The 27,641-nt window shown below is 41.7% G+C and overlaps 1 pseudogene across 1 annotated transcript; it reads left to right on the top strand.

Moving 5' to 3' along the window:
* The first annotated feature begins 24,314 nt into the window (after window positions 1-24,314).
* Window positions 24,315-25,307, top strand: LOC306655265 (large ribosomal subunit protein uL30-like 1; annotated as a pseudogene). The gene has a single exon. The product of its transcript is annotated as a large ribosomal subunit protein uL30-like 1 (transcript).
* The last annotated feature ends 2,334 nt before the right edge of the window (window positions 25,308-27,641 follow it).

Here is a 27,641-nt window from a genome sequence, read left to right as displayed (position 1 = left end):
TACTAAGAACTGCACATATTTCTTTAAATATTTTTTAATCGTAGATGGCCACTGTGCCTTTATTGTATTTATTTGTGTTTATGAGGAGCTGAGGATCAAACCCAGTGCCTCACACATGCTAGGCAAGCGCTCTGCCACTGAGCCCCAGCCCCAGCCCACCTTGTATGGGATTTACTGGGGGGTTTGCTTGTGTGTTTGTTTTTGTCATTGCCACAGCTGCCAGTGCCCCAGTGTGCTGTAATGACCCAAAGAAAGACCTAGACAGAGTCGACAGAGGCTCTAGACATTTAATTCCTCACTCACTCCTTGGCAGCAGCTGTCCAGCCACAGAGGGCCACCCACACTGACGGCAGGACCATTACGCAGCAGGTTTGCGTGTCCTGCACAGATGGAGCTCCTCAGATGTCTTGTGAGCACGTTCCCTTACTTTACAACCAGAGTGGCTTGTTTAGTTCCTCTCCAAAGACTGGAGATAAGCATCTGGGTGTGTTGGTGCACACCAGTAATCTCACAGCTTGAGAGGCTCAGGCAAGAGGATCACAAGTTCAAAGCCAGCCTCGGCAGCTTAGTGAGACCCTGTCTCAAAACAAAAAATAAAAAATGGGCTGGGGATGAGGCTCAGTGATTGAGCGCCCCTGGACTCACCTCTGGTACCAAAAAAAGAAAGAAAGAAAACAACTGAATATAGAGGAAGCCACCAGCTCCCCTTCTCTGATATTTTTCATTCTTTTTATATTTTTCAGTACCAGGGATTAGGGCACTTAACCACTGGGTCACATCCCCAGTCCTCGTTAGTATTTTATTTAGAGACAGGGTCTCACTGAGTTGCTTAGGGCCTTGCTAAGTTGCTGAGGCTGGCTTTGAACTCGCGATCCTCCTACCTCAGCCCCCCAAACCACTGGGATGATAGGTGTGTGCCACCGCGCCCAGCTTCATTATCACATTCTTTAGAGTCCTCTTCTCTCACTGGCTTTCCTAGGAACTGGTCAGTGTTTTAACCCAAGAGTAGTAATCGTTCAACCTGAGATCTACCCTCTTCACAAATATGGAATCACACAATACCCTATTGTTAACTACAGGCTCTCTGTTGTACTAAATACAATAAAATAACTTTTAGATCACTAGAGGTTATTCATCGGACATACTGAAACCTTAGAGCCATTGAAAAAACCCCTCATTTCCTCTACTCCCCAACCCAGGCAATCATGAATGTACTCTGTTTCTGAGTTTTGACTAGGTAGCCCATGTAGGCAGAACCATGCACTATTTACCCTTCTGTGACTGGCCTATTTCACTTACAAAATGTCCTCAAGGTTCTTTTATGTTTTTACAACTAGCAAGATTTTCCTCTTTTTTTTAAGGCAGAACATTGGCCATGGTATGTATATGCCACATTTCCTTTATCCATTCATCTGTCAATGACTATTCGGGTTATCTCCATATTTTGACTAGTATGAACAATGCTGTAATAAACAGGGGACACAAATGTTTCTTTGAGATTCTGGCTTAACTTCCTTTGTATGTATACCCAGAAGTGAAATTGCTGGATAATATCATATAATAATAATCTTTTTAACTCTAGTACTGTTTTATATTCTCACTAGGAAGGTATTAGAGTCTCAGTTATTTCACATCCTCACCAATATTTGAGGGTTTTTTTTAAACAGGGTTTTTTTTTTTCTCTTTCCATATTTTTATTGGTGCATTAGAGTTATACATAATGATGGGATTTATTGTTACATATTCATACATACAATGGAGATTCCTTAGAAAACTTGGAATGGAACCATCATTTAACCCAGCTATCCCACTCCTCAGCATATACTCAAAGGACTTGAATTCAGCATACTACAGTGATGCAGCCACATCCCTGTTTATAGCAGTTTAACTCACAATAGCCAAGCTATGGAAACAACCTAGGTGTCCTTCAAAGGATGAATGGATAAAGAAAATGTGGTACACATACACAATGGAATATTACTCAGCCATAAAGAAGAATTAAATTATGGCATTTGGCAGTAAATGGATGGAACTGGAGAATATCATGCTAAGTGAAATAAGTCAATCCCCAAAAACCAAAGACCTAATGTTCTCTCTGATGTGTGTATGCTAACTCAAAACAAGGGAGGTCGGGAAGGGGAATAATAGCAATCCATTGGATTAGACAAAGGGAAATGAAGGGAAGGGGAGAGGGAAAGGAAGAGAAAAGACAGTAGAATTAATCAGTCCTGACTTTCCAGCCTTGTATTTGCATACAAAACCAAGGCAACTTCACATCATGTGCAACCACAAGAGTGGGATCCTAAGTAGAATAAGTTATACTCTATGTATGTATAATCTGCCAAAATACATTCTACTGTCATTATAACTAAAAAGGACAAATAAAAAAACATATTCATACGTGCATACAATATCTATTTTGAATTTTTTGAGCCAACGCCATACTGTTTTCTGTCTCGGATACACCATTTTGCCATCCCACACCAACGGTACTCAGGAGTTCTGATTTCTTGGTACCCTCTCCAATACTTGCTGTCTTTTAGGGGCTTGGGGGACTTGGGGGGATTACTAATTTATTTTTAAGTTTTCAAATGGAATTTATGTATTACTGTGTACAACAGGATACTCCGAGGTACCCATCCATTGGAGAATGACTAGCTCTGGATACTTAACGTGTGCATTCGCACACTCACTTATCATTTCTGTAGTGAGAACACTTTGCATCCACCCTCAGCATTTTTCAAGAATACATTATTAACAGCAGGGCACAGTGGCTCATGCCTGTAGTCCCAGCAACTCAGGAGGCTAAGGTAGGAGGATCATGAGTTCAAGGCCAGCCTCAGCAACTTAGCGAGACCCTAAGCCACCTAACAAGACCCTGTCTCTAAAATATATATATATAAAAGGGCTGGGGGCATGGCTCAGGGGTTAAGGGTCCCTGAGTTCAATCGCAGGCATCAAAACATAAATGAATAAATAAATAAAAGGACTCCATTGTTATCTATAGTTACCAAGTCATACAATACACCTTTTGAACTTATTCCTCCTAACCAAAAATTTTTCACCTTTGACTATCATGTCCTTCAAACTCCCCTGAGCCATGGCAGCTTACAGTATCACTACTTCTGTGAGATCCAATTTTTAGATTTCATATGAGAGTGAGATCATGCAACTCTTAGTTTCATTAATCTTTTCTACTGTTCTTATATTGTTTCATTTCTTTCTGCTCCGATCTTCATTACTTCTTTCCTTCTACAAATTTGGGGATTTTGTTGTTGTTGTTGTTGTTGTCTTTGCTTCTCTAGTCCTGAAGGCACAATTTTAGTTTCTTTTTTGAGATCTTTATTCTTTTCTGTGTGTGTGTGCCAGGGATGGAACCCAGGGGCACTTTACCACTGAACCATGTCCCCAGCTCCTCCTATTTTGAGTCAGCATCTCACTAAGTTCCTGAGGCTGGCTTTGAACTTGGATCCTCCTGCCTCAGCCTCCTGGGGTTACAGGTCTGAGCCACTTCTCCCAGCTATTCTTTTTCAATGTAGGCATTGATTGCTATAAACCTCCCTCTTACTTTTGCTATATCCTATAGGCTTTGGTATATTCTGTTTTATTTTCATTTGTCTCCAGAAATTTTTATTTGCCTTCTAATTTCTTCACTGACCCATTGGTTGTTCAGGAACATGTTGTTTAACTTCCACCCATTTGTGAATTTTCCAAAGTGTCTACCGTGTTTACTGTGATGTCTAATTTATAACATCAGAAACAATAACAGAATATGATTTCAATCTTCTTAAATTTGTTAATACTTAGTCTGTAGCCTAACCTACAATCAATCCTGGAGAACGTTCCACAGGGTGATAAGAAGAATATGTATTTCTGCAGCTATTGGGGTCATTATTAAGTAAAATAAGGGTTACTTGAACAAACTTTAAGATACTGCATTAGTTGGGCATGGTGGCACAGGCCTGTAATCCCAGAGGCACAGGAGGCTGAGGCAGGAGGATGGCGAGTTCAAAGCCAGCCTCCACAACTTAGTGAGAACTGAAGAAACTCAGTAGGATTCTGTCTCTAAATAAAAATACAAAAAAGGGTTGGGGAAGTGGCTTAGTGGTTAAGTGCCCATGAGTTCAATCCTGGGTACAAAAAAAAAAAAAAAGAAAAGAAAATCCTTCATCAGTTTATCCGTTAATGGAGACAGCTAAGTTAATGGGAGAGTAATGTATACTGTGTGGACACGCTGGACAGAGGGATGATTCATCTCTTAGATGGAAAACACAGGGCAGCAAGAGATCTCATCATGCTACTCAGAACGGCATGTGATACGGTTATGAATGGCTTATTTCTGGAATTGTACATTTACTATTTCAGGCCACAGTTGACTGCAGGTAACTGCAATTGTAGAAAGCAAAACCACAGATAAGGAAGGACAACTATAGCAATCACTTTGGTTTCACAATAGCATGTGGTAGACCTGCGTGACCGTCTGTGGATCCAAATGATGGCAAAAATTAAAACAGGTTTTTTCATTGATGACAGTGGACTGTAGTCTCCACTGAGTAAAAAATAAGTCGCTTAAGAGCCACGCGACGAGTTGTCATTGATACTGCTGCCTTCACTTCCTCTCTCGGGTGGGCCTGAGCACAGAGGCAACAGGATCCGCTGTGTTTCGTGGCGTGTCCTCCCCCCAGATCCCCGCACCTGAGCCAGGTCCAGGAGTTTACACATGATCGTGAGATCACCGGGGCCCTAGAGACGCCATGACTCTATGACAAAGGACCGCTGATGATTCTGAGTTCCACCTATCCACATCTTACCACGGGTGCACTTTAGCTCTCAGGGAACTTAGGAATTGAAAATTGATTCTGGCGAACAAGTTCAGATGTAATCAGGTGCATTCAGGGTGGTATGGCCGTAGACTGTGACCAAGTTCAACAATTAGAGATTCAATTCAAAGACAACCCAATGAATCAATTAATGCTCTATGACCAAGAAGAATAAGTATGCTTATTCCAAAGGACTGCCTAACCTAGAGGAATGATAAATTGTGGTGTATCATAAATCAGCAAATGTTCCATGGAGAAAGATATCTAGAAAAGGCAATAGGAATAATGACAATATTTAAGAGTTATAAGACTTTTTTCTAATTTTTTAATTTATTTTTTATTGCTTTTCATACATGTATATGAGGTAATAATGTCTGTCTCCTTTTACTATCCTTCCCATCCCCACTGCCCCACCCCTCCCCTCAATCCCCTCTGCATAATCCAAAGTTCCTTTATTTTTCCCTACCCACCCCCCACTATGGATCAGCATCCGCTTATCAGAGAACACACCCAGCCTTTGGGGTTTGGGGATTGGCTTATCTCACTTAGCATGATACTCTCCAATTCCATCCAATTTCCCTGCAAATGCCATAATTTCATTCTTCTTTATGGCTGAGTAATATTCCATTGTGTGTATGAACTACATTTTCTTTATCCATTTATCTGTTGAAAGGAATCTAGATTGATTCCACAGTTTAGCTATTGTGAATTGAGCTGCTATAAACATTGAGGTGACTGCATCACTATAGCATGCTGATTTTAAGTCCTTAGGTATAAACCAAGGAGTGGGATAGCTGGGTTAAATGGTGATTCCATTCCAAGTTTTCCAAGGGATCTCCATACTGCTTTCCAAAGTAGTTGCACCAATTTTCAGCCCCACCAGCAATGTATGAGTGTACCTTTTCCCCACATCCTTGCCAACGCTTATTGTTGCTTGTATTCTTGATAATTGCCATTCTGACTGGTGTGAGAAGAAACCTTAGAGTAGTTTTGATTTGCATTTCTCTAATTGCAAGAGATGATGAACATTTTTTCATGCTGTTGATTGATTGTATTTCTTCTGTGAAGTGTCTGTTCAGGTCCTTAGCCAGTTATCGATTGGGTTATTTGGTTTTTTTGGTGTTAATTTTTTTAGTTCTTTATATATCCTGAAGATTAGTGCTCTATCTGAGATGTGCGTGGTAAAGACTTTTTTCCCATTCTGTAGCCTCTCTCTTCACACTACTTTTTCCTTTGCTGAGAAGAGGCTTTTTAGTTTGAATCCATCCCATTTATTGATTCTTAATTTTACTTCACGCGCTGTTATAAAGCATTTTTAAGAACCAGGTATAGTACTGAGGACTTCAATATATTTTCTCATCTAGTCCTTAAAACAATGCTGTACATGCATAAATAATACAACAAATACAAATAATACAAATAAATAATACAATAATTGCTGAAGCTCCTGGTAGTGGAAGCAGGATTTGAATCCATGTCTTCTGACCAGTCTCAGAGCCCCTACACTGAACTTCTGTGCCTCCTTGATCCAATGGCAACAAAACTGGTACTGCATGTACTTAGTGGAAGTTGTATAACAGAGGACATACATGAATAACTTGATTTCATAGTTTTAGCAACAGTTTGGAAGAAGCAACAGAAGGCTTGATTTATATTTGCTGGTGACCCGGAGTAAGAAAGAAGGAATATGCTTATCTTAAAGGACTTCCTAACCCTAGAGGAATAATAATAAACTGTGATGTATCATAAATTAGCAAATGTTCTCTGGATAGCCATTTAGCTCTTCAAGTCTTATTATGAGTAATGCTAAGACAGAAGGACCACATCTACACCTTCATGAACTTACTCTTTTATTTCATGTTTGTTATGTTGGGTCAACAGGCATGGTTTTGCTTCATAGGTATTATTTATGGAATAGATATTGGCAATTGCCCTCCAAATGCATGACAGCAGGGACAGGATATGGTTGTCCTGTTTGGCTTGTCCTTGCTGACGGCAGCGAGAAAGTACATTTTCAAAGACTGGGTGCCCGTCTTGGAGGTATTCTATTCTGGGAGTGCTCCATTTATTCATAGCCAACTAGAAAGTCTATCCAAAGCTTTCACCCTGATGGCAAAGACCTGGCTCCCTGCCCAGCTTTTTATCCCATTTGAAGTCCAATAAAGGTTGGGGCTCCAGGCAAGTAACAGGTAGCTCCCTCCCCATCCTCCCCCCAATCCTCACAGATCTGTCTCATCCTTCATGCAGAAAGTTCTTGCCTCTGGCTGTGCTGCTCTCTGGTTCCTGTTTTCCACGGCCCATCAGGCCCCACCTCTTAAAGGTCCCACGGAAACAGAGAGCTGCCAACTTTCTCGTGCTAAGAACTGGCCCCAACTCCCAGGAGGGCCCCCAGAGAGCCAAAAAGACCTGTTCGCTGTTTCTACAGATTGTAACCACTTCCACAATCTAGCAGCTTCTCCCCAGTTTAATCAAAGTGCCTTAAATTATTATTATCATGATGATTATTTTAACATCCTTTGCTTGTTTCTTGCAGGTGGCTAGATCCAGCCAGTCTGGATCCAGGCAGGTTCCCTGGCTTGGTGGCCATAAGCACCATAAGCTTGGTGCTTTTCACATCTCCACACTGGGACCCCAGCACAAGAACCAACTCTGGGAGGACAAACCATACCCAAGTAATAACAACCAAGAGTCTTGCAAACTCATGGAAACAGAGTGGAACGGTGGCCGCCAGGGCTGGGAGTCGGGGGAAATAAGTATTGTCAAAGGATGCCAAGTTTCCCCCCGGGGCGCAGTGGCGCATGCCTGTAATCCCAGCGGCTCAGAAGGCTGAGGCAGGAGGATGGCAAGTTCAAAGCCAGCCTCAGCACCTTAGCAAGGCCCTAAGCAACTCAGTGAGACCCTGTCTCTAAATAAAATACAAACTAGGGCTGGGGATGTGGCTCAGTGGTTGAGTGCCCCTGAGTTCAATCCCCGGTATCAAAAAAAAAAAAAAAAAAAAAAAAAAAAAAAAAAAAAAAAAAAACCAAGTTGTAGTTATACTAGATGAATAAATTCAGATTGAATGCACAGTATAGTTGATAGTACTGTACTATATTTGAAATCTGCTGAAAGAGTATATATTAATAAATGGGATAGATTCAAACTAAAAAGTTTTTTCTCAGCACAGGAAACAATCAACGATGTGAAAAGAGAGCCTACAGAGTGGGAGAAAATCTTTGCCACACACACTTCAGACAGAGCACTCATCTCCAAAGTTTATAAAGAACTTAAAAAACTTTACACCCAAATCAATAAATGAGCTAAGGAAATGGGCAGACACTTCACAGAACAAGATATACAGGTGATCAACAAATATACGAAAAAGGGCTCATCATCTCTAGTAATTAGAGAAATGCAAATTAAAACCACCCTAAGATTTCATCTAACTCCAATTAGAATGTCTGTTATCAAGAACACAAGCAAAAATAATGTTGGCATGGATGTGGAGAAAAAGGCATACTCATACATTGCTGGTGGGGTTGCAAATTAGTGCAGCCACTATGGAAAGCAGTATGGAGATTCCTTAGAAAGCTTGGAATGGACCCACCATTTGACCCAGCTATCCCACTCCTTGGCCTATACCCAAAGGACTTAAAATCAGCACACTACAGTGATGCAGCCACATCAATGTTCATAGCTGCTCAATTCACAATAGCCAGACTGTGGAACCAACCTAGATGCCCTTCAGTTGACGAATGGATAAAGACACTATGGTATATATACAAAATGGAATATTAGTCATAAAGAAGAATAAAATTATGGCATTTGCTGGTAAATGGATAATGTTGGAAAATATCATGCTAAGTGAAATAGGCCAAGCCCAAAAACCAAAGGTCAAATGTTTTCTCTGGTAAGTGGCTGACAATATATAACGAGGGGAGGTGGTGGGGGAAAGAGAAGAATGAAGGAACTTTGGGTGGTGTAGAGGAAAATGGGGTGGGAGGGGGTGGGGGATGGAAAGACAGTGTAATGAAACAGTGTCACCCTATGTATCTGTATGATTACATGAATGCTGTGAATCTACATTGTGTAAACCATAGAAATGAAAAGTTGTACCCCATTTGTGTACAATGAATCAAAATGCAGTCTGTAAAAATAAAAAAAGATTTTAATACAAAAAAAAGAGTAGGTATTAATGGTCTCATCACAAAAAAGTGACTGAGAAATTGTTAAAATGTTAATTAGCTTGACAGTGATAATCATTTCACAATGTATGAAAACATCACTTTGTACACCTTAGACATATGCAATTTTTATTTGTCAACTATACCTCAATAGAGCTAGAAAAAAAACAAAATAATGGCAATTAATCAAAATATATTAAATAGATTTAAAACTGGTAAAGAAAGGATTTCTCCTTTCTTACAAAACCAGTCTCTAAGAGGAACCAAATTATTAAAGAGTGGTTTTGCTCTTCAGAAAAATTTCCAACTAATAAGTGGAGAAGGAACAATAGAATTGAAAACTCGCCATTTCTTAACCTTTGATGAATGTAATGGAGTTAGACAGGGCTCATTAATGGCTGGCTTTGAACTCGCAATCCTCCTGCCTCAGCCTCCCAAGCCTCTGGAATTCCAGGTGTGCACCACTATGCCCGTCCCACTTTACTTTCTTTAGGAACCTCCCTGCTGTTTCCCTCAGTGACTCCACCAATCTACAACCCCACCAACCCCATACGAGGGCTCCTTCAGGGTGTATTTATTTTAAAGAGACATAGCCCCTTGAGATACCTAGTAAAATATACAGGAGAAATCTGATCCTATCTGGAATTCAAATAAGGGAAAATCCAACAAGGGGAAAGTAAATGGAGTTATAAGAGGAAAAGAAAGTTTGCCCGTTGTGTTTTTCTTTTTAATTTTCATAACATCCAATAGAATGTACCCGATCACAATCGCCATCTCAACAGAAAAGGAAACAGCCATTCCGTAATTTGCTCATTGTCACACTGTTAACTGGTTAAAAAAGCCAGATGTGAACTCTCCAGCATCACTCCCAGTCTCAGTGTTGGCAGGTGTGCTGTTCTCGTACAGCTTATTATTATTATGGTAAGAAGACTTATCAATGGACATCAAGTTTCAGTTACGGGAGTAGAATCAGTCCTAAAGATCTGTACACAACATCTTACCTAGAGTCAGCAATATGGACCTGTATACTTAAAATGTGTTAATCCGGTGGATCTCATGTTAAATGTTCTTACCTGGAGAATTTTTAGAAATATAAATTCTCATGCCCACCCTGAATCCCCTGAATTAGTAACTCAGGGAATGGAGGTGCAGTGTTGTATATTTTAACAAGCCTTCTGGGTAATTCTGACATAGACTAGGGTTGGGGAACCACCGGGTTAGGCATTTAGACCTGAAAAACAGCAGTAAGGTCTGGAGGTCCTCACAGGCTAGTTCAGATGGAGCTGCTGTGTGGACGTGGTCACTCGAGGCTCTAAAATATCACACTGAAGCCCTGCAAAGAGGCAGACTTCCAGAATGGCTGTGTGAGGAGGTCCGAGGACCCTCCCAGCTGCGCCCTCCAACTGGTGGAAATCTTAAAAATAACTCTTTTTAGGTGCGTGGTGTGTGTCTATATAGACTTTTTTTTTTTTTTTTTTTTTTTTCAGTGCTGGGGATTGAACCCAGGGCCCTAGAGCTTACAAGGCAAGCACTCTACAAACTGAGCTCGATCTCCAGCCCTACATATACTTTTATTTGCAGTGCTGGGGATCAAATCCAGGGCCTCACGCGTGCTAGGCAAGTGCTCTACCACCCAGCTACAGTGCAGTTCTTTCTATTTTTAGTTGACATTTAATAGTTGTTCATATTTATGGGACACAGTGTGACATGTCAATACATAAATACAACGTGTTGTGATCAGATCAGAGAATCTGGCATGTCTCTCACCTCAGATAAAAATCTTTGGTGTGGTGGAAGGTTAGCATTCTGGGAACGACCCAAATCCTCTCTTCTAGATGTTTTTACTCCGCAGGGCAACCAGGAAAGTGAACTCCTCTATTCTGCCATCTTCCTCCATCTCCTCTAGATATTTTTAAATAGCCAATTAATTCAAAACAACACTTTAATATTCTGGAGTTTCTCAAAAGTATGTGGCAAATAGAGAAACATTTTATTCAAAAACATCTATTAAATCTCAGTTTAAAAAAAAAAAGAAACTTGGAGCAATGGGCCCGGAGCTTGCTCTAGACGCAGGCGCACATGTGCGCGCGCGCGCGCGCGCGCACACACACACACACACACACACACACACACACACACCCATGTGTGCACACACACCTGGTCTGTTATGGACGTTCTCCTAGGCACAGACAACGGTGTCGCCCCAACCCTCTCGGCTCCAGTCATATGGCGAGTTCCACTCTACATTTTTACATTTGATGTTGGTAACTGTAGTGTCACCGCACACCGGAATATCTCCAGTGTTCGAAAGTACACACTGAACTATTTAGGAACAGAAGATCATTTAACTTACACTCAATTGGTCCAGAGAAAAAAAAGGTTTATAAAGACTCAGAAAGAGGCCAGGCATGGTGGTGCACACCTGTAATCCCAGCTACGTGGGAGACTGAGGCAGGAGGATCACAAGTTCAAGGCCAGCCTGGGGGCAACTTAATGAAGCCCTTTCTCAAAAGAAAAAAGAAAAAGAGGGCTGGGGTCATAGCTCAGTGGTAGAGTGCTTGCCTAGCATGGGTGACACACTGGATGTGATTCTCAGCACCGCCTATAAATAAAATAAAGGTCTACTGACAACTAAAAATATATTTTAAAATAATGATAATAAAATAAAAAATAAAAAGAATTGGAGATGTAGCTCAGAGGTAGAGCACCCCCGGGTTCAACCCCCAACACTGGAAAAAAATCTAGAAAGATAAATAGAGATATAAAGGGGAGCAAATAATGAAGCAAAAAGAGGTAAAATGTTAACAACAGGCCGATCTGGGGAAAGCTGGTAAAAGGCTGTTGTATGATATGCATTGTGCAATTTATTCTAAATTTTAATTTCCAAATAGAAAGATCTTTTTCAAGGGGTTGGAAAAAACATTGTGGCTCAGATTAGTGATGAAGTCTGTGCTGAATGAAAATGAGAAAAAGTGAAGAGCTGCTGTTACTTAGCAAGAGAGGGACAGGAAGGCAACTCGTGGAGGAAAATGCACCGGAACGCTGAAGTTTTCGGTTCCACAGTTACGAGTCCACCATGGCCTGAAGGGGACGCAGGTGTCATAGGCCTGTCACTTCCAATATTTAACTGAAGAGAATCTAAGCGATAGTTACAGATTTCAGCAACCCCTCTAGTCTTGGAACAAGGTCTCACCAAGTCCTGTCCTCTGAGCTCAAAAAGAGGCAGATGCTAAAATCACTGTGCCAGGGCCCCGGGGACCATTCCCTGCCACCACAGGCCCCATGCGGGAAGGAAGATCCAGGGAAACCAGAACCCAGATGGGAAACAAGCTCAAAGACATGCCATGTAGGAAAAGATGCAAAATATTTCTTGAGAGGAATGAGAAGGCAAACTGTCCCAGGAAACTTGAACTCTAGAGGAAGAGGCAAAAATCAGAAAGCAAGAGTATTCACATTAAAACTCAAAAAGTTTGCTATAGAAATACCTTCTTTTTTTTCTAATCATGAAAGTCCTTACAATCTTTTCCCAAAAAATCCAGATTTTATTTTCCAAAATTTTTATTGGTGCATTAGAGTCATATGTGATGTTAGGATTCCCCATTACATAGCCATTCATGCACATGATACAACAAGGTAATTTGACTAATGTAGCTCCCAGTATTTCCTCTTTCCCTCCTCTGCTCTCTCCCCCGGTCCCTTTCCTCTACTCTGCTGATCTCCATTCCGTTTTCATGAGATCCCTCCTCTACCTTTCTTTTCCTTTTTCTTCTCTAGCTTCCACATATGACCCTCAACCTTCAGAAAACTCAGACATTTCATATAGAGAGATAGAAATATGCATACATACATACATTTGTAAGCACATAAACAAATATTTCTTTTTTCAAAGATTAATTCATACTAGGTGTCATTTTGTAGCCCACATTTTCGTTATTTTTAATGACTGCATAGTGTTCTTTTTTTCTTACGTTTTCTATATTCAATATCATCATTTAGGTTGCCTTTAGTTTTCTGCTATTGTAAATAATGTTGAAATAAACCTCTTTAGGTACTTCTCTAATTATTTTCATTAGACAAGAATCCAAGAAGTAATTTCTGAGTGCAAAGGAAAGTGCATGTTAAGACTTCTGATATATATTACTGAATCGCTCTACAAAAGAAAAGCAGAACCAATTAACACCTCCAGCCACAGCCCAGGAGAGCACCAGCTCCCAAGGCCTCACCAGCACCATCTGCCAAGCAGAGCGTCCCAGAGGAGCGCTGAGAACTGAGGCACTCTGTTCTACATCTCCGCCCTCAGAACAGCCTAGAACACAGGTGCTCAGAAAAATCAGTCCAGCCTCCCATCCAGTTGGACTGCCGCAGGTGACAGAGAACGCTCCCTCTGGTCTTCTGCCCAGTACCCTGGCATCAGGTGGCTCTTATAAAGGCCTTAGCTCCAGGCACATTGCACAGAGGGCCCTGGCTCTGTTACACTGCCACCTACTCCCAGAGCTACTCTCTCAGCCATGAAGTGCCCACTCCTGGTCTTTGCAGCCCTTGGATTCCTGGCCCAGGTGACCCCAGGTAAACTGGGTGCAGTGGGGAAAAGAGGGTGGGGGTGGTCAGGACCACTAGCAGATCCGGTTGCTCTGGCAACAGATGGCCAGGTCAGGGCGCACCAACTGAGTCCCAGTGTAGGGCAGGGGGACCCTGCATCCTCCACTGGTCTCATGCGCCACCCCCCTACACACCCTATACAACCTCCTACAAAAACTTTCCTGTTCTACAGTGAGAGAGCCTCAGCCTGGCCCAAAATATCTTTATTTCACCTTAGTGAGCTTTTAAATTAACACAAAACAAAACAAAATCTCCTAAGACTCCTTTTCAGGCTTCCTTTTTCTTTATTTTTCCATCTTAGAAATCAGCCCGGGTTGAGAAGCTGAGACTGGAAGAGATCTAGAGTCCTATCCCCACCTGCGCCCCACAGGGGCTGGCAGGGAGGGCAGGAAGGAGCCTCCTAGAGGGTCAGTTTACGTGGGATGGTGCTCAGTGTGAACCCCGGGGCAGGAGAGAATGGGGGCCAGGGATCAGGCAAGGGCAGTGAAGGAGGAGAGTTCTCAGAAAGGGTGCCCTGAGCTGATGGCAGATGCAAAACACTCAGCTAAAGCCCGCACATTGTACCAGAAGGTGGACCCTGGTGGCTCCCCATTGTGGGAATACAAACCATTCTTTTCCTCTAATGCTTTTAGAGAATGGCTTGACTTCCTTCGTCCCAGGGGTAGACTGACATTTACTATTTTAGATCCCCTGACAACAAGGCAAAAACCCATACAAGGGGAGCAGCGGGGTCAGAATAGACCCCACACCACCTTTTGAGTGTGCAAGCTCCCACCCTGATTGTGTCCTATTCTGTGTATCAAGTGTACCAACATGGGAGGCCTTAGTTGGCTTCAAGGGTGTGACACAGACCGAGCGCAAGACCACCCCTCCCCGCCATGCTGCGGTCTCCAGAGGCCATCAATCAACGGAGGCTCCCTCTCCTCCCTGTCTTTCCCAAGTCTGGAAAAACACAGTCATTCTTACATTTTATCATCATTTACCTGGACGGCATCACGTCCTATCTGCCCGTCGTCCTAAGCACACATCTTCAAGTAAAAAGCCCAGCACATGCCCGAGCCCAGACCCCTCCCACCCCGCTGCGGCTCCTGACCTTGACTTCTTGTCTCCCCCACGCCCCAACAGCACACGGGGGCGGGACAAGATGTGGGCGGACTCTCCCGGGACACTGCAGGCTGTATTGCCACCAGAAGGAGCGAACGATGTTCATGTGTGACCGGTACAAGCAATGCTGTATCCTAAGCGACTTCCTGCCAGTGCCCGTGGTGTCACCATTTGTGACTAAATCTAAGGCCTCGGGCATCAAGAACCACAGAAAACCAGCTCAAGAATCAACCACCAACTCCAACACCGCCACCACGACAGCTCCGGACTCCGAGGACTAGGAGAAAGGCCACGGCTCACGTCTCCCGGTCTGGCGTGGAGAAGTAGCCACGGCCGTCGCCTCCTGGACCTTGGATGTGTGACCAAAGCCAAAGCTCGCGTCTTGTACGTCACCCTGTCGTTCATCTAATAGCAAAGGTGGAGTTTGTGTCTATTAGAACAACCATCCAGAGGACTCAGGGCAGGGGACCTGTCAGTTTGGAGTCTCTAAAAGCCAATGCCAAAGCAGAATTAGACTTGCAAAAATTTAATTGGGGGAGGGGAGTCACAGAGTGGGGACAGCCTGTGACGGACAAAGACCAGAGGGAGAAGGAGAAAGCCCAGAGAGCCTTCTGACTGCTGTGCGGGCCTGATAGCTATAAAAGAAAGAGAGGGACGGTAGGAGGACCGGATAGGAGGAGCCTGACACTGCAGGTCTAAGGAAGTCTCCAGTCGGGGTCAGCAGATCCCAGCCACTCCAGAGGCTGCAGAGTGGGATTGCAGGTTCCAAGGCAGCCTGGCAACTTAGCAAGACCTTATCTCAAAATGAAAAGTACTGGGGATGTGGCTCAGTGGTTAAGTGCCCTTGGGTCAATCCCTGGCACAAAAAAAAAAAAAAGAAAAAAAATTGAGCTTGTGCTATAGTTGACATTATGTCAAAATCGTCTCTTCAATATGATGCAATAAACTCATAAAAATTATGACTTTTTATTTGGTCGGAAAGAGGGTCCTGTATAAATGTCTTCTTATGAATCAATGCTCATTAATTGTGTATAATATTTTGTGTTCCACACAAGAACAAACCAGAACACTTGGGCCTAAGTAATTTAAAGCAGTTATGGAAACTAGCTAACCATAACCAAAAAAAAAAAAAAAAAAAAATTAACGTTGCTTCCCTACCTCATATCATCAACCAAAATTAATTCCCAGATTGGAGTTAATTTGGGAGCAAGAACATTCTTACTAAACATGGCAATAAAGGCAGAATTCATATAAGAATAGACTGATTAGATTGTGTAAAATTAAACTTCTATATGTTAAAACTTGTCATTTTGAAAGTCATCCATCTTGCGGCGCATTTCAGTAGTTTGTCCCTTTTTATTTATGAGCACTGTCCTGTTGTATGGCTTACTACAATTTATTTATCCATTGATGTATTGATGGACATTTAGGTTGCTTCTAGTTTTTGCTGTTACAAATAAATCTTGACCAATGCTCATGCACAAGTCTTTATATGGACCAACGCTTTCATTTCCTTGAGGTAAATACCTAGAGTCAAATAACTGGATCATGTGTAAGTGAATATTTAACTCTAAGAAAATACCAAACTGTTTTCCAAAATGGTTGTGCCATAGAACATGCCCACCAGCAGAAAGTTCCAATTGTTCCTACTCCTTACCAGCATTTGATTTCGTCAGTCATTTTCCTTTCAATCATTCTAATAGGTGTGGTAGTGTTTGATTTTAATTTTAATTTGCATTTTAATAATTGGTTACCAAACACACACACACACACACACACACACACACACACACACATATGTATAGACTGTATGTTTCCATTTATATAAGATTCTAGAAAATTCAAAGCAAGGTCTAATGCCAGAAAGCAGATCAGTAGTTGCCTTGAGATGTGAGGGGTGGGTAGAGAGGGTGGGAGAGATGACTTACAAAGGGACATGAAGACACTTTGATGAGCAATGGACATGTTCATGAACTCCCTTGTCCACTTTAAACATAAACACTTTACTGTGTGTCAATTATACCTCCCCAAAAGCTATCAAAATAAAGTAAGATAAATCTCAAAGGGAGGGAAAGATATAAGTGTCATAAATAGTTAAAAAAAAAATCACAGTGATACGTGGTGACACACACCTGTAATCCCAGCAACTCTGGAGGCTGAAGCAGGAAGATTGCAAGTTCAAGGCCAGCCTCAACAATTTAGTGAGACTGTCTCAAAATAGAAAAGGGAAAAGGTGGGTACATACCTCAATGGCAGAGCACCCCGGGGGTCCTCATTACTGCTCTTTTCACTCATGTCCTTCTTGAAGAAAAAAATACAGTGCATCCCAAAATAGATTCAAAGCCACGGGGCGGGGCATGGGTGAGAGACGTTTTACTCACTCATTTACACCAAGAGCTTTGGGGGAGTTATGGAAGACACATGCCCCCCCCCCCCCCCCCCCCCCCCAGAGATCTCCACAGTGATTCCTTCTAAACACTCTTGGCTTTCCTGAGTCCCTTTCCAGCCAGGGATACAGGCTCCAGGTCTCCCCGTCACTCTGCTCTTGCACCCTGCCCCCTCTCCCAGGCCTCCTCTCTCTCCCTCCACCCTCCACAGCTTCCTCCTCCTCATTAGAATATCACTGTGCCCTCTCTTCACTTCTTCCGTCCATAATCAGGTCCCCAGTAGCCTTTCTTAGTATTCACTCTCCTTAGATTTCTTTATTGCCATAAATATATTTCTGATAACAAGAGACCCTAAATAAAGCTGGGCACAGGGATGCATGCCTGTAATCCCAGTGACTTCGGAGGCTGAGCCAGGAGGATCTTAAGTTCAAGCCAGCCTGGGCAACTTAGCCAAGCTCTAAGCTATTTAGCAAGACCCTGCCTCAAAATTTTAAAAAATTTAAAGGGCTCGGGATGTAGTTCAGTGGTAAAGTGCCTCGGGGTTCAATCCCCAGTACCACAAAAGATAAAGAGAGAGAGAGACCATAAATGGATATGCAAAGACTGGGGTTTGTAGATAATGATAATGACTTTTATTCATTAAGTATATTTCCTTTTTTTTTTACTCTCTTCTTGTTCTACAGTAAATATATACAGAAAAATAAAGTAGTATTCAAACTGTGGCATGATAATTATAAATCATATCACAACTTAAACTAGCAAAACATTTTCTGATTTTCTACTCAATCCTAAAGGACACTAATCCCATTGCATTGGGGCCCACTCTCCTGAATCATGTAACCCTAATTACTTCCTTGGGAGCCCAGTTTCCAAATACAGTCACATGGAGATCTAGGGCTTCCACATGTGAATTTGGGAAGGACACAAAGATTTAGTACATAGCATTCAATTTTAGAATTATATTACTTAATCAATTAGTGAAAAGAAAATTTATTGGCAAATAGTTGTGATTCCCTTGAGAAAATGAATAAAGACATGCATCCATTCTTTCATAATCATGCCTTGATGACATAACTTAAAATTTTTTTGAAATAGCAGGCATGGCATATTTTATTCTGTTTTTTAATGAGCTTTTTACACTACAGCAAAATGGATAACTACCCATATACATCTAAAGATTTAAAGTCGGCTTTCTACAAGACATTAAATTTTCCATTACTTAAAATGATACTTGAGAATATATAATGTGATGGAAACAAGGGTTTTGTGGTAGGCAAAATTCTAAAGATGGTCGCCAAGATTCCTGTCAATCAAACAAGGGTATAGGGACTGCTATGAAGGGATTTTTGCAGATATGAGTAAAGTCTCAGGTCATTGGCCTTAATCACAGTGATTATCCCCAGGACACAGTGAGCCCTTTAAAAGCAGAGTCTTCTTTGATGCGGAGCAGGGGTCAGAGCCCTCCTGAGCTTGGGAAGGATCTAATGCACCTGAGCTGACTTGATCACAGAGACGCACCAGCAGTTGAAAGTCATCCCGAGTGGCACCCAGCAAGGAAGTGGGGACCCCAGTCGTACCACCACAAGGGACTGAATTCTGTCACACTGAATGAGCTTAGAAACTAATTCTTCCCCAGAGGCCCAGGAAGAACCCAGCCCAGCCCACACTTTCAGATGTGTGGGACCCTGAACTCAGCCTAGCCTTCCTGGACTTCGGAGATAATAAGAGGCAAAGTTTTAAGCTGTTAAGTTTGGGGTAATTTGTTATGCAGCTGTGGCAAACTAATACAGATTTCCAACTAAAATGTGTTTTGATTTCATGAACTTACAAATCGGTTCACATTAAAAAAAAAAAAAAGATAATACCATAAAATTATGTGAACTGAAATTTCCTGAACATTTAAGAGAATAAAATCTCTCTACTTATTGAATATTTTAAGTATTTTCAGGGCTTGGGGGTGCGGCTCAGTGGCATAGCACTTGCCTAGCATCATCCAAGGTCCTGGAGTCCATCCCCAGTACTACAAAAAGAAAAAAGAAAAGAAGGAGTTTGTAAATATTATTTTTATTGTGATGTAATGTTTTGATATTTTGAAATGCCTTTTGAGATTTTAATATGATACAATGATAACTACCTATATACATCTAAAGACTTTTTAATTGAAATTTAATTCTAAAGCTATGAAATTATAAAAAGTTAAAAGGATATATTGTCACCCCTTAGTCTCTGTTTAAGTTTTATCAATACATATGGTCTAAATTTTAACACCCTGACTTTTCTAAAGTCTGAGATCAAATAGTACATTGTAGGTATAACTTAAAAATGTACTCAAATTAGGTTTAATTAAAACAGCTTCAAGTTTTAAGTAATGTTGCAGTTTAAACCTGTTGCTTGATATAATATAGATAAGATTAAAATGGTAATAGGACAGTGATTAGTATTTAAGACAAGCTGGGTTCAGTGACACACACCCATCATCTCAAGACTCGGGAGGCTGAGGCAGGAGGCCTGCAAAGTCAAGGCCAACCTCAACATTTATATATATATATATATATAGATGTTATAAGTGAAAGGGAGAATGAGAAAAGGAGAAAATAATAATTGAAAGTTTTAACACTTGGACAATATTTTTTAATTATGACTAATAGTTAGGTACCATTTTCTTTTCTTTCTTTTTTTTTCTTTTCTTTTTTTTCTTTTTCAAAGGACTAAATGAAAAGCTCTTCAGCCTCCTGCAGTTTCTGACCCCCTGAGATATCACTACCACCCCTCAGTTTCTCCAATTTGCCCCTGGGCACAGGCAGCCGGGTGTGAGGCTGCAGGTCACCGAGCAGGGAGAACAGGACAAACCTTTGTCTACCAAAGAAATGACCATTCTGTTTTTCGGTAGGAAAATGAGACAGAACAGGGCTAGCTGTTCATGAAAAGTAATTTCTTTCCCTTCTGGTACACCTCTAGACACATCTCACAGACTTCTTTGCAATTAAAGGGGTCGTGTGACCGAGCTCCGAATGACGGAATGCAGGTGGTACTGATTTCCACCGGTTATCAAGGACCTATAAAACTCTGCAGTGTAAGGCAGGCTGGGGGTGTGCACCTGCCGTTCGGAGACCGAGGCGGGAAGATCTCTTGAGCCCTGGAGTTCAGGACCAGCTGGGCAACACAGCAAGTTTCTGTCTCAAAAAAAGAAAAGAAATCTTCCAATGAAATCTTTCTCTGTCTTTCATCAAATATCCTTCGGAAGGATGGTGATATCCAGGGTCACCTTGGAAGCTCCAAGTTAGAGATAATAGAACCTCTACCAGCTTGGGTTCCTGAGTTACTGCCTGAATGACCAACCAGTCACACCAAGGACTGAGGTGAGAAACGAACTATTTGGCCAAGCACAGTGGCATGAATCTGTAATCCCAGCTACCAGGGAGGCTGAGGCAGGAGGATCCCAAATTCAAGGCCAGCAAGTTTGAGGCCAACCTTGGCAACTTAGTGAGACCCTAACCCACTTAGAGAGACTGTCTCTCAAAATAAAAACAAAAAAGGGATGGGGGCGTTCCCTTAGGTTCAATGCCCAGTAACAATATAGTGTTTTCTTTAAAAGAGAGGGAGGGGCTTAGGGATGAAGCTCAGTGGTAGAGCATCCCTGGGTTCAATCCCCAGTAACATACACAAACACACACACAGAAGCCTTTGCCACAAAATATAAGGGGGAAAAATGTAGCCACTACATTGATAAAGGCCTTGTACTTAATTATGTACCTTTTTTAAAACTTATTTTTAGTTGTCAGTGGACCTTTGCTTTATTTCTTTATAAGCAGTGCTGAGAATCGAACCCAGTGCCTCACCCGGTGCTAGGCAAGTGCTCTACCACTGAGCCACAACCCCAGCCCCTTAATTATATACCCTTGTGTTAAGATTTCAAAGACTTCAGTCAGAACCCCTTATCATAAATACCCCATAGCATTTATCACCTTTTAATACAAAGCATACAATTTACTCACTTGTTTATTGTTTTTTTTCTCTAACACCCATTACTTAATAAACAAGCTTCCCAAAGCAGGAATCTTGGTCTGTTTTGTTCACAGATACAGCTCAAGAGCCCAGAGCAGGGCCTTGCATATGGCAAATTATTGAATGAATGGGTGAAGGAATGAAGGAACACCTTTTTATATCCATACCATTCGTACACAAAAGATGTCGATGCTCCTCAGACTTGGATCTCTCATTTGCCTCTCAAAACTGAGGGATGCAACTTCAGGATGACACTCTCTGCTGAGACCATGAGTCATAATTAAACAACTAGAGCAAACATCCTATGTCACATTCTGCAGATGAGGTCCATCAAAATTCTTCAACAAAATAACGTACATTTGCCAAGTTACACCAGAGAAAAAGTGAGGAGACAAATCTGGAACCAGTAGATTATTGGAAAGACTAGGATATGTACAAACAGTATATTATTATTACTTGTAATATCCTTTAATTCAAATTACAACACACCAAACCAGCCACACTGACCTCCTGTATACTCCTTTTTTTATTTTAAAGCTTTTCTCTTTTATTATAATTAGTAGTGCATGTTAATTGCACAAATAATGAGTTCCTGTGTGACATTTTCATATATGAAACTCGTTTTGACTTTACCCACCCTCCCTATCACCTTTCTTACCCCTCCCCCGCCCACCCCCTCCATCTTCCTCCTTTTCCCTGGTGATCCTCCTTCTACCTTCATGTCACCTTTTTTTCTAGATTTCCTCATATGAGTGAAAATATGCTACTTTAGTCAGCTCTGCATCACTGTGACCAAAATACCCAACAAGAACAACTCAGAAGAGGAGAAAAGTCTATCGGAGGCTCACAAGTTCAGAGGCCTCAGTCCACAGACTGCCAACTCCATTGCTCTGGGCCCAAGCCGAGGCCCAGGAGGGAAAGTTGCTCAGCTCCTGGGAGGGAGCAGGGAAGGGGCCACCGGGAAGATGCACACTTCCAGGGCGGGCCCCCAGGGACCCACCTCCTCCAGCCCTGCCCCACCTGCCTATAGTCACCACCCAATGAATCCATTCAAACTAAGATGGACTGATGAGGTCACAGTTCTTGCCGTCTAATCATTTCGTCTCCGAGTGCCCCTCAGGAGCTTTGGGGTGACACCTCATCTCCACACCATAACACCTGCCCTACTTGTCCTTCTGAGTCTGGCTATGTTGCTCCACGTGCTGATTTCCAGTTGCATCCATGTTCCTGTGATTGGCATGAGTCCCCTCTTCTTCATGATAAGCCAGACTCTGCTGTGCGTAAATCCCATTCTCTTATCCATTTATCTGCTGATGGGCATCTGGGCTGGATTTCATGACTTGGTATGGTAGCTAGGTGTGTGGGTATCCCTATGGCAGGCTGGCTGAGGTTCCTTCCAAAGGGTGCCCGGAGTGAGCAGCTGGATCACATGGTAGCTCTGGTTTTGGTTTTGTGAGGACCCATCATAGAGATTCCCATAGTAATTGTACTGGTTTACGTTCCCACCGACAGCGTGTGAGTGTTCCTTCCCCTCACCCCCTGCATCTTCGCCAGCATTTGTTATTTTTATTTTGTTTTGTTTTCTTGATAACAGTTATTCTGACTGAGGTGAGAAGGACATTCGATGTAGTTTTTTTTTTTTAAATACATATATATATTTTTTAGTTGTAGGTGGACATAATACATTTATTTTATTTCTATGTGGTGCTGAGGATCGAACCCAGGGCCTCAGGGGTGCCAGGCAAGCGCTCTACCATTGAGCCACAGCCCCAGCCTTCCGTGTAGTTTTGATTTGCATTTCCCTGATGACTAATGACAGCTGAAATCTTTCCACAAGTTTACTCCTATACTTCTTTTGAGAAATGTCTGTTCAGCTCATTTGTCCACTTACGGACTAGAATACTTGTTTTAATGGTAAATTTTTTTAACTCTTCATTGTAATGAGACAAGGAGATAATAGGAATTGCTATAGCTGTGTGTTATGTAGTGATAATAAGCTGCATTTGGTATTTGCCTGGACTTGTAAAGCTAAAATCATAAAAGGCGCCTGGTGACAAACTTGCTGTGTGGCAGGATGACACTCCTGAACAATGCCAATATGAACCTTTATCTGTAACTTGAGTGGTGGCTCCTGGTCTAGTCGTGTTCTGCCCTTTGTCAATGAAGACCAGAGCGTGACTGGGCTGAACATCACCACTTAAACCCCTGGACTTTTGGAGCAAACTGTCAGCAGCACCGTGACGTCGCTCTGTCTCTTGACTGCCCCGGCTGCTGTCCACTCCATCACTGATTGCTGATCGACCCTTGTCACCGAGGCCAGACGACTGACCACCTCTCCCGTGGTGACGACTGCCACCCAGTCTCCGGCTTATGGACACCCAAGGACATTGGAAGACATCCGGGGAGCTGAGAGAGGCTGCGGCCCCGCGGTCTTGCTGACTGACTTCTTGGCTAAGAGACGCTGCACTGAGTGAGTCCATGGGGATTCGACTCCAGGTGAACGAGGGAGTGACTCTTCAGTGTATTTGTGACTTGCTTTATTAGGAGTGTTGAGTGTGCATGGCATGAATAAAATCCACTCGTTGGAACCAAGCTCGATTCCTCTCTCACTCACTGCTCATGACAGTCGTGTATTCTGGATATCAGCCTCTGTGAGACGAGTAGCTGGCAGAGATTTCCTCCCATCCTGTGGGCTCTCTCTTCGCTGCGTTCCCTCCGCTGTGCAGATCTTTAACTCCACACCATGCCATTTGTCAATTCTCACTGTCATTTCCTGAGCTATGAGAGTCTTGGGGGAACCAGGCCTGTGCCGTTATCCTGAAGGTTTCCCTTCTCTTTTCCTCCAGTAGTTTACAAGTTCCAGCAGTTACATGAAGCTCCTCGACCCGTTATAAGCGGATGGTTGTACAGGATGAAAGACAGGGACCCAGTTTCAACCTTCCCCAGGAGGATCTGGATATTGCTTCTTGTTTATTTTTTGGGGGGTGCTAGGGATGGAACTCAGAGCCTCAAGCACGCTAGGCAAGCGCTCTTCACCGTGTGCCACCTGAGCACACACAGATGTACCCCTGTCCTGGCCTTTTCTTGCTATTGAACTGATCCTTCCGTGAACATGCCAAGGCTCACTTCCTCACTTGGCTGAGATCTTTGATCAGATGTGTTTTTGATCAGATGTGAAGATTTCCCTGACCACGCATTTAAAATCAAAAGTCCTAGGCTGAAACAGTAATCGCAGCTCCGAGAAGATGGTGGAGGGAGAGCAAAGAAAAAAAGATCCCTCTGGTTCCAGAAAATCTCCTGAAAAAGAGGAAGGCTTATCAGGCCCTCAAAGCTACCCAGGCAAAGCAAGCGCTTTTGGCAAAGAAGGAGAGAAAAGGAAAACAGTTCAGATTTAAGCGACTGGAATCATTCCTACATGATTCCTGGCGGAAGAAATGTGACCAGGTGCGTGTCAGACGACTAGAAGTGAAACCTCATGCTTTGGAAATGCCTGATAAACATTCCTTGGCCTTTGTTGTACGCTTCCAAAGGATTAGTGGGGTGAGTTTGCTGGTGCAGAGCACCATTGCAAGACTTCGTCTGAAGAAAATATTTAGTGGTGTCTTTGTTAAAGTCACCCCGCAAAGCCTAAAAATGCTACGGATAGTAGAACCTTATGTGACTTGGGGATTTCCAAATCTGAAGTCTGTCTGGGAACTCATCTTGAAACGTGGACAAGCAAAGATCAAGAATAAGACCATCCATCCCCTGACGACCACACAGTGATTGAGGAGCACCTGGGGAGGTTTGATGTCATTTGTCTGGAAGATCTCATTCATGAAATTGCTTTCCCTGGGAAGTATTTCTGGGAGATCTCTAAGTTCTTGTGCCCTTTCCATCACTCTATGGCCCGTCATGCTACCAAAAATAGAGTGGGCTTCCTCAAGGAGATGGGCCTACCTGGTTATTGGGGTGAACGCATCAATCAGCTCATCCGCCAGCTGAACTAAACCCAGAATATCTAAAAGCAGTGCGTTGGAAGCACATGTTTTTGTTTGATGGAATTGCTATTAAGTATCTTCAGAGAAGATTATTTTCTGCCTTAAGAAAATGGAAGGAAGGGTTTGGGGAAGAGACTGTTGTTATGATCATGGCAGGCACCTGTCATCACAGACAAGTTCCAAGGAAAAATTCCATTGTTTCCTACATTGACCCACCTCTGCCTCTGAAATCAACACATGCCATGGAGAAAGGAGTCCTGCTTTGTCAGAGGCTTAATGTTGTGAATGAGTAACCCAAGCATGTGTACCAGGCTCCCTAAAACTTGTAGCAGTTGACCAAGTCTAGGAGCATACTTGAACAAGAGGTCCCAAGAGTCTTGTTTTGAAAAGACTTCAAATACTTAGGAAGAAAAGCACAAAAACTGTGAAAAAAAAAAAAAAAAAGAAGTCCTGGGCTGCAGCTGTAGAGGGCTTGTCAAGCATGCCCAAGACCCTGAGTTTGACCCACATGACAGCCCCCAACCCCCAAAAATTAAATTTTAATTTAAAAAGTTTTAATTAAAAAATAAATAAAATTGAAAACTCTTACCCAAGAAGCCCTGATCTTTTTCCTATTATATTCTTCTCCAAAGATTTACTGCCATCTAACACGTTAAATATGCCACATATTTATTTTATTTTTTGCTTCCCCTCTACACACTAGAATATAAAATTCCATCTTTTATTCACTGTTCAAACCCCACGGCCCAGGAATAATTACTCTAAAGTAGTGCTCAGTGAACAATAGATGAATGAACACCTACTTGAATATTTAAATGGAAGAATATTTAAATGAGAAAGTTAAAAATTACTCTTCTGCCAGCCAGAATAAGTCAGGGTAGTGCAGATCAATTTTTTTTTCATTTTTATTTTTTTGTCTCTGTACTTAACTATCTTAAAAATTATTGAGGACCTAATGAGCTTTTGTGTATCATATCAATAATTACCACATTTGAGGCTAAAACTAAGACATCTTTAATATTTCTATTTTAAAATAGCAGTAATAATATATTTATTATTAAAAAATAAGCATATTTTGAAAAAAATGGGATGATAAATATGTTTTATATTTCTACAAATTTCTTTAGTGGATTAACAGAGGAGAGTGGGATTCTCGAGTTCATGTGTTCCATCGGCTGTCATGTGCTATCTGGCAGAAGTATGTGTGGTTGGAAGAGGAGGGTGGTAGAAGTCTCTTCAGATAGTTAGGGATTATTTTCTTTGATATTACACCAAACCCAAACAAGTGGCTGCTTGCTGAAGGTTGGTTATAACATGGAATCTGAAATCACGCTGATGAAATTTCCAGTCCTCTGTCACAATAAAAATCCACAGGGCCTCCCACATCCATGTATGTCAAACAAATCCTTCTTGATTCCAGGACCCAAATAGACCACAACACAATAATTCAGGGTGACTTCAACACACCGCTGTCAGAATGTACGACAAAATGCTTTCCCCTCCAGAGCCCTATCGGTAGAACATGTTAGCTAACTTTGAATTTTTGCCAATGGAGAGAGAGAAAACGGTCTTTCCTCCGCAGTTTTAATTTACATTTCTCTTTTTTAACGAGTGAAGTTAACTATCTTGTTGTTTACTAATAGCAAATTTCATTTCCTTTTTCTGCGTTTCAAAAGGGTTATGATTTTGTCCATTTACATTTCAGGAGGGATAGTTCTTCGTGATATGAGTTGTAAATATCTCCCTTAGTTGTCTTTTTTAAAAGTTTGTTTATGATGCTTCTTTCCATAAAAAAATGATTTTTATATAACAAAAAATACCAGTGAAATAATTTATGACTTGGTGATTTTGAGTCATGAAGTCTTGCTACCTCCAGATTTGTAAAGAAAATATTTTCAAGTTTTCTTTTTATTATTTAATGGTTGTATTATTTAAAAAATATCTTTGGTACATATGGAATTTATCATGGTATATGAGGGAAGGCAGGGATATTACTTTACTTATCCTATAACATTTATTGACTACTTTTTCCCAGTGATATAAGATGATGTCCTCTTTATAGATTCAATTTCTATATGTATCTGAGTGTACTTACATCTGGGCATTCTATTTTGCTAATAGGCCAGTATGATATGCTTAAATTATTTAGGCTTTTAAAAAAGATTTAATGGGTTTTAGTGTTGTTCCCACTTCTATGTTTATTTGTTTCACTAAATTTAGCATCAGATGCTATAGCTTAATACTCTGAAGTTTTCATTGAGATTTTGTTAAATTTACAAATTAATTTACACAATAGGGGGCTGGGGAGATAGCTCAGTTGGTAGAGTGCTTGCCTTGTAAGCACAAGGCCCTGGGTTCAATCCCCAGCACCGCAAAAAAAAAAAAAAAAAGGAAAAAAATTTACACAATAATCTGGTCCTCCTATCTGTAAAATGGCTATTTTTTGCCTTCAGTGGTATCTTAATTTTATTTTTAATAGATCTCACATTTTTATTGACAAACATATTAATATACTTTTGTTACTGTTATATATGAAATCTTTTCTTCCATTAAATGTTCCAAAAGATCTTTTAAAAATCCATT

The sequence above is a fragment of the Sciurus vulgaris genome (assembly GCF_902686455.1).
Source record: "Sciurus vulgaris genome assembly, chromosome: 2".
NCBI lineage: Eukaryota > Metazoa > Chordata > Mammalia > Rodentia > Sciuridae > Sciurus > Sciurus vulgaris.
Note: the sequence above shows the minus strand (reverse complement) of the source record. Positions and strands in the feature narration are given on the sequence as shown.